General features: G+C 34.2%; 1 protein-coding gene across 1 annotated transcript in view; it reads left to right on the top strand.

Annotated features, from left to right (window-relative positions):
* Positions 1-18,482, top strand: part of LOC129912260 (nose resistant to fluoxetine protein 6) — a 174,540-nt gene that overhangs the window by 1,285 nt on the left and 154,773 nt on the right. The window lies entirely within an intron of this gene.

Raw genomic sequence — 18,482 nt, 5'->3', positions numbered from 1 at the left:
GGACATGAGATTTTTCTAGACTTTTGAGGTATGTTATAGGATGCCAAAACGAAGGTATTGAGCAAAAAAATTTCTATTAGCATTCATTCCGAGGTGAAACCCTTATTTGACTATTTATACTTTTTTCAAAAGTTAGAATATCACACCAGACATATTTAATAGAAAATAAATAATAAAGTCTCCCTAAAACCGTTTTCACTAGTAATCATTATTATGAAAAACACCGATTTCTATGGATCGAACCATATACCTATATCGGTTTTCTCGTGATTGCCATTTTCAGAACAGAATAAAACTGAAATGGGAACACACAACACACTGCAAGCACCAGCTTTCAAATACAAAAATAATAATCCAAATTGATTCACCCAGTCCTTTTTGGAAGTCGGTTAAAAATAGGCTCCCGGAAAAAACGCCAGAATATTTCTTTTGGTCAAAATTGGTAAAAGCACCAGAAAATAATTTGCAAAAAAGGCAGAAATATTGGGAATTGTGCTAGACAACTATCTGGAAAAAGAGTAAGAATATAAAATGGAAATTAGGCCAGAAAAAATGCATTCTGGCTTAATTTCCACATTTCATTTAGGAAAAAGAGCCTGAAAATGAATAAATTCTGGTTTATTTTCCATTTTCATTATGGAATAAGGCCATAAAAGTTTTTTTTTTTTTAAACGAACAAAAAACTGAAAAAATAAGTACAAAATTATAAAAACAAAATTGTTTTTTCATATGCGCGCCACCAATAGTAGCCGGGTCGATGGCGCGATGCAACGCCCGACCCCAGCAGCGCCCCCGCGACTCGCCCTCCCCCCCCCCTACCGTTGTTAAATTGTTGTCTCAAAATGCAGTTAAAACATTTTTTTTATAATTTTGTCTTTTATTTTTAAACTAACCATACAAAAATTTACGTCTTGTAACAAATACCTTTTTTTTCCGTCCGTGGGTAGCTTGAAATCTTCAAAAGATTCTATGAGGACCGGAAAACGCGTGCTCATAGATATGTTGGACTCTTACCGCACTAAAACCACCTCCTCCTCCCGATCGCAAATAAGTTCAGATGGAACTTATCTAGCAATTTATCTTTCTCGAAGTTAAGGAACGTGTTGTAGGTAACTTTTCGGTGAAAGTTCCTAGTGATGATATTTAAAAATAAATAAATAACATTTGTTTTAAATTAAATCATTTTATCAAAAAAAAATATTTTATAGGAAGTTAAACAAATAAAGTCTATAAAACATTTAAAGGAGAGTGGGCATTTTGGCCCATTGGTGTAACACATTCAGACATACATCAAATGAAAGGTCTCGATGAGTGTACTATTTGTTTGTATGGGCACAAGTCTGTATCTAGTGCAGGGAAAGTGCAGTGATGCATTTTATGTTCAAAAATTTATGTAATGAAATTCAGAAAAGTATACATTTTGACTAGATGCTCAATTAAATTGATTCAAAAACAATACATAACTGTGTTGGAAGTTCAATTGGGCAATTCCATCACCAGTTTTCACCCATGATGCAATGCATTTTTCGGTTTTTAGAACACTTTTGTAAAGGACGTGTCTCTATTTTGTAACACATAGAGACATACTTCAAATGAAAGGTCTCGATGAGTGTATTATTTTTTTATATGGACAAAAGTCTGTATCTCATGCAGGGAAAGTGCAGTATCTAATAAAACCTTGTAGGTTTTAAAATAATTTAAATATACGAAGGTTGTGACTAATTTTTCAAAAATGCAACTCAAACTATAAGTTATACTACTAATAAAATGCTGGTAGGTATTATGAATTTAAACTACAAACCATACAGCATGGTTTTAGTGTTTTCTACATCTTTTTTTTGTTCTAAAAACACAAACATGTAAAATAACCTTAAATACATTTTTCTATATAAAATGCACCACTGCACCTTCCACGAGGTAGAGTTTCGTGTCCATTTAAAGAAATAATGCGCTCATCAGTACCTTTCATTTGATGTAAGTCTCAATGTGTTACATTTATTTTTGAGCATAAAATGCACCACTGCACTTTTCCTGTACGAGATAGAGTCTTTTGTCCATACAAAGAAAATATACGCTCATTGAGATCTTTCATTTGATGTGTGTCTCAATGTGTTACAAAAATGAGCCACGTCCCATACAAAAGTGTTCTAAAAACCGAAAAATGCATTGTATCATGGGTGAAAACTGGTGATGGAATAGCCCAATTGAACTTCCAACACAGTTATTATAATGTTTTTGAATCAACTTAATCGAGAATCTAGTAAAAATGTATAATTTTCTGAATGTTATTACATACATTTTTGAACATAAAATGCATCACTGCACTTTCCCTGCATTAGATACAGACTTGTGCCCATACAAACAAATAGTACACTCATCGAGACCTTTCATTTGATTTATGTCACAATGTGTTACACCGATGGGCCACGTCCCATACAAAAGTGCCCAGTCTCCTTTATAATAATCAATGCCGATATTTTGAAATAAAGGAATTACATTGAAAAATTTCACTGTACCAAATAGGAAGGTTTAGTCCTTCGCAAGTCGTACTGAGTTTGTCTCGTCGAGAATTTCTAGTATTGTTCTATCGACTATTTGGGTAAACACTATTTTTTCTGCGATAGCGCATCACGCCGCAACATGGTCTTACCTCTATGGAGTTTGGTATTAACAGCATAAGTCGATTTTTTTCGAAAATGAGTTAAGTATGAATGAAAATGAGTATTTAAAAAAAATCTATTTTCGTTTGGTTTCAACAGCATAACTCTAAGTAAACTAGTTCCAAAGATATTCAATGGCCCTAACCACACTTAACTCCTTTTTCTAAAATTATGTTTGATCGTATTGGCATAATTCAACTTGTGCTGTTTTCACCAATCAAAAATGTTTAAACTTTTAAATAAGTGTTTGGTCAAAACAGCACAACTCTGTTCTTTTGCCTTTTGACCAATGATAGAAATGACGGGAAAATATTCTACTCGATTAATTCGTTTAAAAGTACAACAGTACATAGCGGTAAGTCCGAAAAATTAAAATTCTTTAAAAAAAGGGGTTTCCAATAAGAGGTGTTATTTTGATATTCAAAGAAAAGTGGCATTTTTCGAGATAAAAGATCGGATGTTTATTTCATTATAAAGTAGAAGGTATACCGTTAATAATGGAACACAACATCAGCCAAATGGCCGCCACGACCACGCTTACAGGACCATATCCTTTTCATGAAATTTTCCATAACCAAATCGCGAAGTGGCTGCCCTATGTCCTCGATAGCCTCACGAAATCCATCTTTGAGGTCTTGAATCGACGCTGGGCTGTCGGCGTAGACCTTATCTTTCAATCTTTCACGTGGCCCCAAAGGAAGAAGTCGCAAGGTGTTAAATCACAAGATCTCGGTGGCCAATTGTGATCACCTCTCCGAGAGATAACACGGTCCGGAAACTTTTCCCGTAAAAGATCGATGGTTTCATTGCTTGTGTGGCACGTAGCGCCGCACAGTATGGGAGTTCGCTCATTTAGCGGAATTAAATTAATAGCGCTTACAAATTTAACTTTTTGAGAATTCTTTTTTTGCAAGATTAATTATAAATAAATCAATAATGAAATATAGTTTTGGGACACCCTGTATTTAAAACCTGATTAAGATAAAAACACATATTATTATCATTTTACAATCATAACATTGATACTAGTACATATAAAATTAATTCGTAAAATAAGTGTTTTTTGAGGTCTTTTTTGTTTATTTCTTATGGAAACTACATTGAACGGCAAATCGAAAAAAAATCTATATCATTTTGAGGTTTCCGCTCCAAGAGGTTAATGGCGTGGAAAGCTATTTCCCAAGTCACAATACCAAATTGTGACAACCTCATAAAAAACCTCACAAAAACTAAGAATAAGAAGTACAGGAATGGGTTTTTGAAGAATTCAGTCCGGCAAATGGAAAGAATAATTTCACATAAGGGCGCCCGGCGGTTGCAGGGCCTTACCATCACCAAGTAAAAATAAATACACCCCTGTTTGTGAGATTTTCAATTTGACATCTGTGGATTGAAAAAATCCAAGAAAAAAGGACACTTTTATTTTAACAAATTTTATTATTTTTTTGGCTTAATTCTAAAAGAAAACAATTATAAATTATTCTACGATAATCTATTTATATGAATGAATTCACTTTACATACATTTATGTTGTAAGGGCCTCTGAATGGTTATAAAAATATCTTTTGCACAATTTTAAACAGCAATACATTATTGTTTTTATTGTTTTATTTGTTTTTTATTAACCAAGACTTATTTTCTCACTATTTAATTCTATAAAAGTTTTTGCAATTGTGTTAAAGAATGATTTTTAAGGGTTTTTGAATTTGAATTACACTTTGGTTTTAATTATATCACACACGAGAATGGCTCGAATGACAGCGTTGGATTTATTTTTGACAGTTTTTTTTCTACGCTATCCTACACTATAAAAGTGATATACACCCATTCCTGTACTTCTATTCTTAGCACAAAAATAACCTCACAAAAAAATGTGACTTGTGAGCATCACAACACCAGAATAGCCCTGTTAAATTGGAAGTGTATATAGTGATGTTTATAATGATGTTGTTTTGTTTGTTTGTTTTTTTTTTTTTTATTTTATTTTACTCTTGATATATTTGGCAAATTATGTCATTTCGAATGTCAAATCTACCAATTTAATTTAAGATTTGGGCTTTAGTGACGTTATTTACATTGTATATACATATATTCCTAGAAATATATATACAATATTATTTATTTTACTTTAAAATTTTAAATAACTTGCATACCTTTGGAAGTTACATATTTCCGCCTTGAAATATTGCGTTGCATACCTTTGGGAAATTTATTCATAAGTTCATAAGTTCTGAATTAGTAGTATACTTTTGGGAAATCTGTATGTAATATTCTAATTAGGTTTCAAGGACACACACAATGTAGATTTTTGTTATTAATTAAGAACGAATCAATTTAATTAATATTGATATCAGCAATTAAATTAGATGCACCATTTATCTGTACAATACTGTACATAACTCTTTGATGGAATTTGCATTTAAGTTTTGGATATAGCTGGCTAGGTATGTATGTACCCAGTGTAAACTTAAATTAGCTCTAATTATTTAACTAAGCCTGTACAAAACTCGATTTTTATTGTACAAAACTGTACAAAACTCGTAGATAATTTTAGATTTTTTTTTTTTAATTTTGATACAATTTTAAAAAATGTCCGGGCTGAGGAAACGTTTCCCCAGCCCGGTACTTTCAATTGGCTATAACTTTCGTTGTAAGCTTGTACAAAACTCGAATTTGGCTGTACAAAACTGTACAAAACTTGTACATAAATTTTTTTTAATTTTTTTTTTATTTTGAGAAATGTCCGGGCTGGGGAAACGTTTCCCCAGCCCGGTACTTTTAATTGGCTATAACTTTCGTTGTAAGCTTGTACAAAACTCGGCTTTGGTTGTACAAAACTGTACAAAACTTGTACAAAACTGTACAAAACTTGTACAAAACTTTGGCATACTTTTTTTTAAATTTTGCGATAGGTCCGGGCTGGGGAAATGCACGTCAATTTTTGAAGTTTTTTTTTCAAATAAATGGCACTAGATTTACTATGAAATGTAAAAATAATTTAAAAAAAAGTGCGTTGCACTCTGCGAACAGAGCCTTCGAGACTCTTGATTTATCCGATTATCCGAAATTTTCTCCGATCGAGTATCGATACTCGAAAAAATGTCAATTTCTTATCCGAAGCCAGATTTAAGTTTAAATTTTATCCGCAGCTGGTTGTTGTTTTTGTAATACATGGAAGCTCCCACTGCAGATACGGATAGCTGTGCCAAAAAAACAAGCCTAATGAGACTGCTAACATAGTGTAATGTTTTATTCCGGGTTCTCAATAAAACTTATTTAATTTCCACTTATATTTCCGTTCAAATAAGACCACACTTTATTTCAAGTCAATTTACTTTTATTATTCGCTCAAACAAACACACTTTTAAATCACTTTATTTACTACTAACAAAAACAATTCGCAACACTTTATTTCACTTTGTACTGTACTCTTTCACTTTCAAGATTAAACTGTGTCCGGTCGGTGTCTACGCTGCCCTTTTATACCGGAATTTCGAGATTCGAGAACGTCTTCGAAGGTTTTCGACTTTGCTTCTCGAAACTTCCTTTCCAGGAGGGGCGCTTCATACTTCCAGTCTAGTGGGATATATTGGGATGTGTCCAGTGGGATATTTTGGGATGTGTTCAGAGGGTAGTTTCTTAATTACTAAAAGTCCGTTCACATTTCTACCTTTGCAGTAGTAGGTAGTGTGTTCAGACTTTTATCTTAAAAGTAGTTCAGTAATTCATCGTTACATTGCCCCCCTCTTAGGATTGTTCGTCCCGAACAACTCCATTGCTTCTATCACCATTATAACGATGTAAACGGTCACAATGAACTACCTTTAGTTTGCCTCTTACCCCTCTTTGTATACGGTAAACCACGTCTTTAATTCTGGTTATTACTGTGTAAGGGCCTTCCCAGTTTTGTTGTAGCTTCGGTGATAGTCCCTTTTGTCGGTGGGGATTGTAAAACCACACAAGTTCTCCTTCTTGAAACCCTGTTGCTGTCGCTCGTGCGTCATATCTTGTTTTCATCCTGTCACTAGACGCTTTTATATTTGTCCTTGTCCGTTGGTGAATGTCAGCCAGTGTTCCTTTCAGGTTATCTACGTACTCATCCATTTCATGTGGCTCGTTTGGAACACTTCCAAATTTTACCTCACTTGGCAGGCGTATTGTTGAGCCAAATAGGACTTCCGATGGTGTATGTCCAGTAGAACTATGTGTTGCACTTCTATAAGCCATCAAGAATAATGGAATATGTCGGTCCCAGTCTCGTTGATTATCATTGACTACTTTTGACAGGTGTTCCTTAAGTGTCATGTTAAATCGCTCAACCATCCCATCAGATTGTGGATGAAGCGGTGTTGTTCGCGTCTTCTTGATGCCAAGGAGTGAGCAAACCTCTTGAAAGATCTTAGATTCGAAGTTCCTTCCTTGGTCGGAATGAAGTTCCATGGGTACTCCGAACCTGCTCACCCAATGAAAGACAATCTTATCCACAACTGTTTTGGTTTCCTGGTTTGGAATGGCAAATGCCTCAGGCCATTTGCTGAAGTAGTCCATCACTACAAGGATGTATCGATTTCCGTTGTTGGTTTCGGGAAAAGGACCTGCTACGTCTATTGCAATTCTCTCAAAAGGTGCACCCACATTGTACTGCTGCATCTTGCTTTGGATTTTTCTAGCTGGTCCTTTGCTAGCGGCACAAGTATCATATTTTCGGCACCACTTTTCAACGTCTTCTCTCATACGTAACCAGTAGAATTGCTGTCGTAGCTTTTCCAGCGTCTTGTTGATGCCTAAATGGCCTCCAGAAATTCCACCGTGCATCTCTCGGAGAACATCATTTACCTTTGACTGAGGTACGACTAGCTGCATTACATAGGATTTACCATCTGCGGATTCCCACTTACGCCTGAGTAGCCCTTCTTGCACATGAAGTGAGTCCCATTGTGCTCAATATGCTTTTAGAGTGGGGCTTCGGTCGGAGATGTCGGCCCATTCTGGTTTCTCTTGATGTTCCTTCCATGCAAGGATGGGTTCGATGTCCGAATCTTCCTGTTGGGCCATTCTGAGTTCTTCATTACTCCAACCGCAAATGGGATCAGCTCTCGTTCTTCTAACAGCGACAACTTCCTTTTCGTCTAGTCGTGTGCAATGCTTGCAGTCTTGCTTGCACGGGCGCCGAGATAATGCGTCTGCATTTGAATGCAGATTTCCTCTTCTATGTTGAATCTGACATTGATACGTCTGAAGTATCTCGATCCATCTTGCTACTTGACCCTCTGGATTTTTGAAGTTCAAAAGCCAATTTAGCGCACCATGATCTGTGCGAAGAAGGAACTTCTGTCCATAGATGAACTTATGGAAGTGCTTTGTTGCCAATACTAGAGCTAGAAGTTCCCTTCTGGTCACGCAATAGTTTCTCTCTTGTTTCGAGAGTACCTTGCTGAAATAGGCAACGACCTTTTCTTCTCCGTCATGAACTTGCGATAAAACAGCACCAACTCCAACATTACTTGCATCTGCGTCAATGATGAATTGTTTGCCTGGAGTCGGATAGGCCAGCACAGGAGCTTCACATAACCGCAGCTTCAGTTCCTGAAAGCTTTTCTCACACTCACCTGACATTTAAAGGGTTTACCCTTCTCCGTAAGTTGGTGCAAGCTTTTGGCGATTCTCGCAAAATCCTTCACAAATCGTCGATAGTACGTTGCCAGACCGAGGAAACTCCGAAGTTGATGCTTGTCCTGAGGGGTTGGCCAGTTCTTCACAGTGTCAACTTTTTCAGGATCAGTCTTCACTCCTTGGGATGAGATGATATGCCCCAAATATTTAACCTCGGTCTTGAAAAGTGCACATTTCTTTGGATTCAACTTAAGATGCTTCTCGTAGCCTTTGGAATACAGCCTTTAGGTTTTCACAATGGTCATCAAATGTTTTCCCGTAAACGATGACATCATCCAAATAGACTAGGCAAGATTTCCAGGTTAATCCATTCAAAACGCACTCCATCAAGCGCTCAAAAGTAGCTGGGGCATTACATAGCCCAAACGGCATGACATTAAACTGCCACAGACCATTTCCTGTGGAGAAAGCCGTCTTTCCCCGATCTTCTGGATGGATTTCTACCTGCCAGTAGCCACTCTTCAAGTGCAAAGTCGAAAACCATTGTGCTCCTTCCATTGCATCTAGAGTATCGCTGATTCTTGGCAGTGGGTAGCTGTCTTTCTTCGTCATATCATTCAGCCTGCGGTAGTCGACACAAAATCGAGTGCTTCCATCCTTCTTTTTGACGAGAACTACCGGTGATGCCCAAGGGCTTTTGGAATTTTCGATTAGCCCGTCTTTCTTCATTGTTGTTATCATTTCTTCAACTTCACCTTGTTTGGCCAAGGGGAGATGACTTGCTGGTTGACGAATCGGCCTAGCATCTCCTGTATCGATTCGATGCTGCACCAGTTGTGTCCGGCCGTATTGCCCGCTGGGTGAAGAGAAAATATCAGCATATTCATGAAGAAGACTTCCCGCAACGTTAAGCTGATGTTGACTCAAGTTGTCTGATTTGAGAATTTGTTTCTTTAGTTTCTCCGAGTTCATAGTCATATGTGTATCCACCTCGTTGATCTTAGTTATTGCGGCCACAGATTCACATTGCCCAACAACTTCTCCTTTCTTAAGCTTGATTGGGTACGGTTTGATGTTAAGTATCCATACAGGTACCATGTTGTTCTTTGGTGCCACAAGAGTCTTCCCGATGATGATGTTTTGGGAACTTTGTTCAACTTCTGGCTCAACCATGAGGTATCGATGGCTTCCAATATTCCCCTTTAGTTTCGTCCACACAAAAACTTCTGAAGAAGGAGGCAGGCACATGTCTTCTTTGATGACAGTTCTAATTGTTGTTGAGTTTTTGTTGCCGAAGACCATTGGAATCTCTACGTTTCTGTATTTCAGGACTTGATAACCGATATCCAAGATGATTCCATGCTCCTTCATGAAGTCGATTCCAATGATCACATATATCTGCCACCAAAAACACATGGGAAAACTTTAGTTCTGCCAAACGGATCTCAAGACGAACTTCTCCGTACACTCTTGCTGCTTCTCCTGTGGCGGTCTTCAGACGGTAGCTGTTGGTGTTATGTAGCCATGTCATCTTTACCAAGTCTCTTCGTACAATAGAGGCGATGGCACCGGTGTCAATTGTAGCCACGTGTTGTTTGCTGTTTATGATTGCCTCCACTCTCAGACTTTTGTTGTCTCGTTTAGTCTGTGAGACTTGAATTGTGGTTCTCTGGCCATCGATACCAGAAACCAGCTTCTGCCCCTCGAAGTTGGTTCTTACTCGTTTCCCGAATGGGAATCAAGTTGAGGATGAGTGTTGTATCGCTTACCTGTTGTTGGGCATTATTCCTGTTTCCACAGTGTTGGCAAGCAGTTCTTCTTGGTGGCAATCTGCACTGCCGCTGGAGATATCCAGTCTTGTTACAGTTCCAGCATCGAGCAGCTCCGTCTCGCTGGTTTCTTTGGAATGCGAGTTTTTGACAGCATTCCTCCACTGCAACTTCTCTTACCCGATGAACGCCTTGAGAAGCCTGTTCTGCTGCTTCCATAGTGAGTGCAAACGCTAATGCTTCAGGAAGGGAACGTTTTCCAGCGGTTCGAATTGCTCGCTGAAGATTTATATCAGATACAGCACGTACAAAGGCTTCTGTCGCAAACTGATTGATAATTTCGTCTCCTGCTGTCGGATATGCCAGATGAGCTAACCTTTCAATATATGCTTGGAGTTGTTGCAGGGTTTCTCCTCTTTTCTGGACTCTTGTATTGAGTTGGACGCGGAAGACTTCCTGCATATGGCCATCTCCAAAGCGTTTTTCAATGACCTGGACAAGAGCGTTAAGGTTACCATTCTATTCTGGTGGTAAAGTTTGTAACAACTCAGCAGCAGGACCTCTAAGAGCAAGAGTCAGCGCTATACATTTGTCTTCGTCATCCCAGCCATTTGTTGTGGCAGCTGCCTCAAACTGTTTCTTGTAGATCGACCAAGAACTTTGTCCATCAAAGGTTGGTGGATGCATTTCTTTCTTCTTTAAATACTCACCAGAACTTTCTCGGATCTTAATTTTTCGAACCTTGTCAAGTTCTTCGGTAAATCTTTGCATTTTAACTTCCATTCCTTTCAATTTGTCATCGAATTTTATTTCTACTTTCTCGAGTTTTTCTTCAACTTTCTCGAACTTTTCTTGAGATTGTTTTTCAACACCTTTGATGGAAGCATCAAGAGCAACGAACTTGTTCTCGATAGCAACAAGCTTACCTTCGTTGAGGTTTTTCTGTTCATCTAGAAGGTTCTTTTGGGCTTCCAATTTTTCGAGAAGACTCTGTTGTTCACTCTTTTGCTACCGTCGTGCCTCAATTTTTTCGAGAACACTACTCTGTTGTTTTTCTAATTGTTCTCTCTGTTCCTTGCGTTGTGTCTCAATTTGTTCAAGAAGATTTTTCTGTTCATCCTTCTGTTCATTACGTTGTGCCTCAATTTGTTCGAGAAGATTTTTCTCGAACTTAGCAAGGAGAACAGATATCATGGACGACATATCGGAAGCGGAACCAGTACTTACTTGTTCTTCTGTCATTTCGACTTTGAATTGAAATGTATCCAACTTTTCGTTCTTTTGGGTTAAATAATCCTGCAGACGAATAATGAGGTCATTTTTCGATCCAGCAGTAGGAAGACCTCGCTTAGTTAATTCCGCCTTAAGTTCAGTCAAACTTAACTGATTTAATGTTTTACCCATTTTTTTTTTTTTTTTAACGCGAGAACTTTTTTGAATTTTAACACTTTGTTTATTTTTATAACATACACGCACTTTCTTTTTTATTCGCGAAATTATCTAAATCGCACAGTTATTAAAAAAGTTTTATTCCACTTTTCTGACACCAATGTAATGTTTTATTCCGGGTTCTCAATAAAACTTATTTAATTTGCACTTATATTTCCGTTCAAATAAGAACACACTTAATTCATATAATTCTCATTTAAATGTTCAATATTCTAAATTAATACAGTAGTCCCTCGATAATGTGAACTAATTAAAACAAGGCGTTTTCGGATTTTAGAGGGATTCACATTACTGGAACTTTTTCCAACTGTCATTTAACTGATTAAAACATTCTTTATAACCGATGAATATCACAGAAAATATTTTTTTTAAGCTCAGTTTAAGCATTTATTGAATTCATAAAAAAATCAATAAAATACAAGTAATAAGGAGTACACTCGCCCATTTCAAAAACTGAAAAAAAAAATCATAATAATCTTCAAAATCAATTCTTCATAAAATAACGTAAAAAAAACTTCATAAAAAGATGTAAAATGCTAGCACAAAAATCTCCAGCCTAAAGCTGCATGTAATATATCTTAAGATATGTCTAGACAAATAACAGTTATGCATTTTTCAGACCTATACAAAAATTGCGTGCACGAACGAGAAAAACATGCAAGCTTTTGCAAAGGAAATTCACATTATAGAGTCTAAAAATTTTCGAAATTCACATTATAGAGGTGACAATGAAAATTTTTGGTGATTCATATTTTAGAGAAATTCGCATTATCGGTAATTCGCATTATCGAGGGACTACTGTACTTCATGTTTAATCACTTTAAAATAATTTATGTTTGTAATCATATATTTCATTGATTTAAAATTATTTCAAAAATCATATAAAAGGCAGAGCTTGACTCAAAACAAATCACTCTTGTTTGATATTTCATTGAGCAAAGGTTGCCTAGCGCTAACGTTCTCAAAAAAGTATCACACCAGGGGGAGTGGCTTTGATTGTAAGCCAACCTTTAATCGTTTACTTAATTTTTTATTTACGACGTTTTCTTCAAAGCGCCTAAATAATTTAATAAAATTAATTCAACGACTTTTATGGTTCCCAACTCATTTCATTTAACGTAATTTAAATTCCTCAATTATTGTATTAATAAAATTGTTAACATTTATATTTGAAAATACAACAAAACGTCTTTTCATTCATCTTTGTTGGTGATTCAATTTTCTTTTGTTTAATACCTTTGTTCGTTTATCTGTTCAACGTTTACTACGGTCTTCGGACAGTATAAGCGCCTCAGAATAAATAAACAAAGCTGCGATTTCTAGATTTGTGACAGATAATTTGAGAACTGATACTACACAATAGTGTGTAGTCACACCCACAAACATCAAGGACGAAAACCTGGTCCTACAAATTTACTTTTATTATTCGCTCAAACAAACACACTTTTAAATCACTTTATTTACTACTAACAAAAACAATTCGCAACACTTTATTTCACTTTGTACTGTACTCTTTCACTTACAAGATTAAACTGTGTCCGGTCGGTGTCTACGCTGCCCTTATATACCGGAATTTCGAGATTCGAGAATGTCTTCGAAGGTTCTCGTCTTTGCTTCTCGAAACTTCCTTTCCAGGAGGGGCGCTTCATACTTCCAGTCTAGTGGGATATTTTGGGATGTGTTCAGAGGGTAGTTTCTTAATTACTAAAAGTCCGTTCACATTTCTACCTTTGCAGTAGTAGGTAGTGTGTTCAGACTTTTATCTTAAAAGTAGTTCAGTAATTCATCGTTACAATAGCCCTTGGCTGTAAGGTAAGACTTTTATTCTGATTTAAGCGCTTGAACTTAATTTTTTAACAAAAATTAAAATGAAGGACAATGCATCTTGGCTTAATGCTGAGTTCAAGGTCACACTGGATTCATGTGGAACAACGAGCTCTTCATCTCGAAATATATCTGGGGAACGTGGTAGACCGTCCAAAGTTTATGAAGACTCCTCTACAAAAAGTAAAAAAAGAAAAAATATGGAGCTGATTCAGGAGTATGGATTGGAATTCATGAGTAATGCTTATGTGCAAGGGCTTCGTTGAAGCCACCTTGTATTAGAATTTTGTGAATAGAAAATGTCATGTGAGTAATGTGCCAAAAAGCTAGAGCGTGTGTTAGGTCAAGACAAGAACAAAATCGTATGGGAGGGGGGGTCTATTCCCCCTCGATTAGCGGGGAAGAGCAATTTAAAAAAAATGACATATTTGGAAGAAAAATTATTAAAAATCAACGGTTATACTCTTACAATAATGTGCTATACCTGTTTGTAAAGCCAAAACCCTAGTCTTTTACAAAAATTTGAAACAAAGCCATAAAATGGCACAATTTTTGAAAAATTAATTTTTAAAATCAAAATTTTGAAAAAAAAATTTCAAACTAATTTTTTTTCAATTTTTTTTGTAATTAAGTACTAATTTAGGTTTTAAAATTCCATGCTCTTATTTATTTTTAAACAAGAACAGAAAACCAGATTCAAAAATATCTTGTCATTTTCGAGAAATTAACAAAAAACCAAAATTACTTTTTTTTAAAAAACCTCTTTATTTTCTGTTTTTCTTTTTACGTGGCTGGACTTTTTGATAAATTAGTTTACGAAACATTAACCATTCGTCAATTATTTTTTAAACATTCAGACTTAAACAAGGATACAATAAGGTGATACAGTTTTGGATTTACCCTAAATTGATCTACTTTTTTCATTGATAACACCTGAGAATTTTTCTTACTATGTCTAGGGTGTTCACCGCCCATGGATTCTAGCTGTAAGGGCCTTAAGGCAGTCCAGCCACGTAAAAACAGAAAATAAAGAGGTTTTTTAAAAAAAAAGTAGTTTTGGTTTTATGTTAATTTCTCGAAAATGACAAGATATTTGGTTTTCTGTTCTTGTTTAAAAATATATAAAAGCATCGAATTTTAAAACCTAAATTAGTACTTAATTACATAATATTTTGAAAAAAATTAGTTTGAATTTTTTTTTCCAATTTTTTTTCAAAATTTTGATTTTAAAAATTAATTTTTCAAACACTGTTACATTTTATGGCTTTGTTTAGAATTTTTGTAAAAGACCAAGGTTTTGGCTTTACAAAAAGGTATAGAACGTTATTGTAAGTATGACCAAAATTCCAAATTTGTTTGGAGTTATTGCAAGTCCTGAAGACATTGTCCGAAAAATATGTACATATAGTTTTCTTATAAGCTCTGTAGTTTTGAATTTTTTAAGTTATTGTTTCTTAGAAATGTTTGAGAAACTCAAATTTTTTTGGTCATTAATTCTTCTATTGTTATTTATTTTTTTTTTTTACTATGAATTACATTTTTTACTTGCGATATAGGTACTATTACCATTCCAGAATAAACTGACGAAAGAATGTAAGTACAAAAAAAAAGAGCCTGCAAATTATCAAAGGGATATTTTGCAAAAAAAAGAACTCAAGAACTAAAAGACCTGCAAATTTAACAAGCCAAACATTTCGAATGATGATGAAGCAACAGATATAGAGTTATACAATATTTTTTGAAAATAAAAAAAATTATTAGAAGCATAAGGGTGGTGGGAAAATTTAGGATAAATGGTTTATGAAAGGGGAAAAATAAATTGCCCACAAACAAATTTGGGGAAAGGAGGTGGGTGGACGAAAAAGTGGGGTGGGTGTCAACAATCGTGGTTTTTTACGATTTCTGTCCAAAGCAGACCTTCTATCGAAAAAAGTTTAAAGCAAAAGTTGTAGATCGTAAAAGTGTCTACAACTTTTACTCAAACTATTTTTTTATATAACCTCAAAATATTGAAAAAAATGCAAAAATACTATTTTTTTATTTTTATTTTTATCTTTTACAAAAATAGTTGGATTTTAACAAAACTTGGTCAAAAATTACTTTGTTATATTTTCTATCTATTTAAAATGTTTTTTGAGCAAAAAGCTAGTTTTTGTATTTTTGACGAATTTAATTTGAAAAAAATAGCCTATTTTTCAAACAAAAAAGTTACCGAAAAAAATTTTGATTTTTGAAAAGCTTCGAGTGCAATTATTAAGATTAAAACCTATTATTTAAGATTGTGTGGAAAAACTTGACTAGGGAAATTGCACAAGGCATTCGATTTTTTCTGCCCTATTCGATTTCACTAGTCAAACAGTTTTTTTTTTATAGAAATCAAAATATATTTTTGTAATAGTTTTTTTGTGCTCTGAGCTCGAATCCGAAGTCAAAAAAATTCTATCACGTTTTTGAGATATAACATCACAAACATAGTGTTTTGGACTTTCAAAATTCAATATCTCAAAATTTTTCCACATTAGAGCTATTCTAATGCTAGATTCAAATTAAGAAGGTCAAAGGCCATTAGAAAAATATAATTTATATTCTATGGAAAGTTATTTGTCGCCAATATTACTGTCATTTACGGAAAAATCGATCTTAAAAATCGTTTTTTTGTTTTTTTTTCAATTTTTTTCGGTATCTTCTTGTTTGAAAAATAGGCTATTTTTTTCAAATTAAATTCGTCAAAAATCCAAAAATTAAATTTTTGCTCAAAAAACATTTTAAATAGATAGAACATATAACAAAGTAATTTTTGACCAAGTTTATTTAAAATCCAACTATTTTTGTAAAAGATAAAAATAAAAAAATTGTATTTTTGCATTTTTTTCAATATTTTGAGGTTATATAAAAAAATAGTTTGAGTAAAAGTTGTAGACACTTTTACGATCTACAACTTTTGCTTTAATTTTTTTTTCGATATGAAGCCTACTTTTGACAGAAATCGTAAAAAACCACGATTTTTGACACCCACCCCACTTTTTCGCCACCCAACCCCTTTCCCCAAATTTGTTTGTGGGCAATTTATTTTCCCCCTTTCATAAACCATTTATCCTAAATTTTCCCACCACCCTTATGCTGCTAATAATTTTTTCAACGTTTACCCTCTGAAAACCGGATTGTCACTGGTCTATTATGAGAAGCGAAGAATTTAAAATGGTTGAATTCAAGCCTTAGAATCTTATGGATGAGTTTGTGATGAGGATTTACTTTTTTTATTTACCTATTCTACTACTAACTATTGAACTGGCTGAATGGGTGAGTGAAGTAAATTTTTTTTAAATGTGAATTGGGTCGATCAGACGTTCAGACATTGGATAAAATTGGTAGAAATTAGTTTTTTATCAAATAATGTCAAATGCCGGTTTATACTTTGGCGTCAGGGCATCAGATATTGATTTTATTTCTTTTTGTAAGCGATCTTGAAAACTCTTTTTGAGATAATATGGAGATTCTTAAGCTAGCACTAATGAAATAATGTCAGCATGTGAAAATTACAATGCTCAGCAATATTTGTGCTAACGAGTGTGAAGAAGAAATTTTGAAATTAGTTATTCATGGCAGTTCAAAGTATGATTAATTTAATTTAAAAAAATAAAAAAATACAAAACTATTTCAAACTCTTAATACTTCTGTTGTGATTTGACAACCCTTCATGTATGATTTCATTGGGCAGGTTCAGAAACGTTAGGGACTAAATATATATAATTTCTCGGTCTCTGATTGGTCAGCTGTCAAAAAAAATCCTTCCAATTTAGGTAATTTTATTGGAAAGCTGACTGGAAAGTTAGGCAAGAAAATTTTCCCTAAAAATTTAGGAAAGTTTTTTTGTCAACATGACAGCAGATTGTTTTTAAATAAAGAATTAATTTAGCAAAATTAAATTTATTTGTGTGAAAAACAACTAAAAAGTGCATTATCGATAATAATTAATTTTATTTATTCATTACAGTTAAGTGAAATTTGGTGTCTTACCCATGCGACCGGTAAAATTCTTAAATAAATTTCGAAATTTGACAATAGCATCACATCCAAACTAATTTAGTCAATTTACTCAAATTTCCGTTCAGAAAATGACGTTGGCTAAATAACTAGTCCCTAATATTTCCTGAACGTGCCCATTATGATTTCAATAATATTAAGAATTATCGTTAATGTCAAAAAAGATAATCGAAAGGTAGAAAATGTCACGATTCTAAAGAGGGATAATTTGTTATTTTGTTAAAAGCAAGTGCAACTTATTTAGATGAAAATTTTAGACGAGAATTTTAGGACGATTTAAAGGCTCAGATTTGTGCCTTCTAAGTTAACATTTTTCAAATTTTGAAGTTACAACTGAAGTATAATAAAAGAATATAGTCATTAGTATTAGTCATTTAGGTCAAATAACAAAAAGTTTAATTTTTTTTGACTTATCGAATTGGCATTGAGAAAGTTCTAGTTCAATTTTACATAGCAAATCTTAAATTTTGGTACACTTAACCTCAAAAATCAAACGTCAGTGTAACACATCGTAACAGATTGTAGTAAATTATTCAAAATAAAAACTATAGTTACAGTAAGAATTGAGTTGCTAGAACCCTAGAACTGAGATTTAAAGTTTGAGATCTGTTTTCGAAGAAAATTCGCTTGGCCTGTGTTGATTTTTATTTGTTTATGAGTGCAGACGAAATATTAGAAATGAAATAAACTTTATTGCAATGAAAGAACTAGAATTTAATAACATTGACGCTTATCAATATGTTGAAAATCCAAATAGATACAAAAAAAATTAAAAATATTTTTTTAATCGATGAGCACTATCATCTTAATATACCGAAATAGGCATTAATTGCTTGTTAAACATTCTTGGTTTCCACGTTAAGAGAGTTTTGCAAAGGCTGTGTTATTTTTGCGAAAAAGACCCAAAACTGTTTAACTAAAAAATTAAAACAAAAAAAAAAAAAACAGGTCAAATATTTGATCCATTTTTAATATCAAATGATATTATGTATTAAGAATATATATCTTCTGCATTTAAATAAATACAAAATTCAAATCAAAGTATTTGATTGAAAGAAATATGAAAACGATTTATAATACAGTAAAATAGGGAGAAAAAAGGGGTAAATCTCGGAATGAATGT

This window comes from Episyrphus balteatus, chromosome 2 (assembly GCF_945859705.1).
Source record: "Episyrphus balteatus chromosome 2, idEpiBalt1.1, whole genome shotgun sequence".
In the NCBI taxonomy this organism is placed as follows: Eukaryota; Metazoa; Arthropoda; class Insecta; order Diptera; family Syrphidae; genus Episyrphus; species Episyrphus balteatus.
Note: the sequence above shows the minus strand (reverse complement) of the source record. Positions and strands in the feature narration are given on the sequence as shown.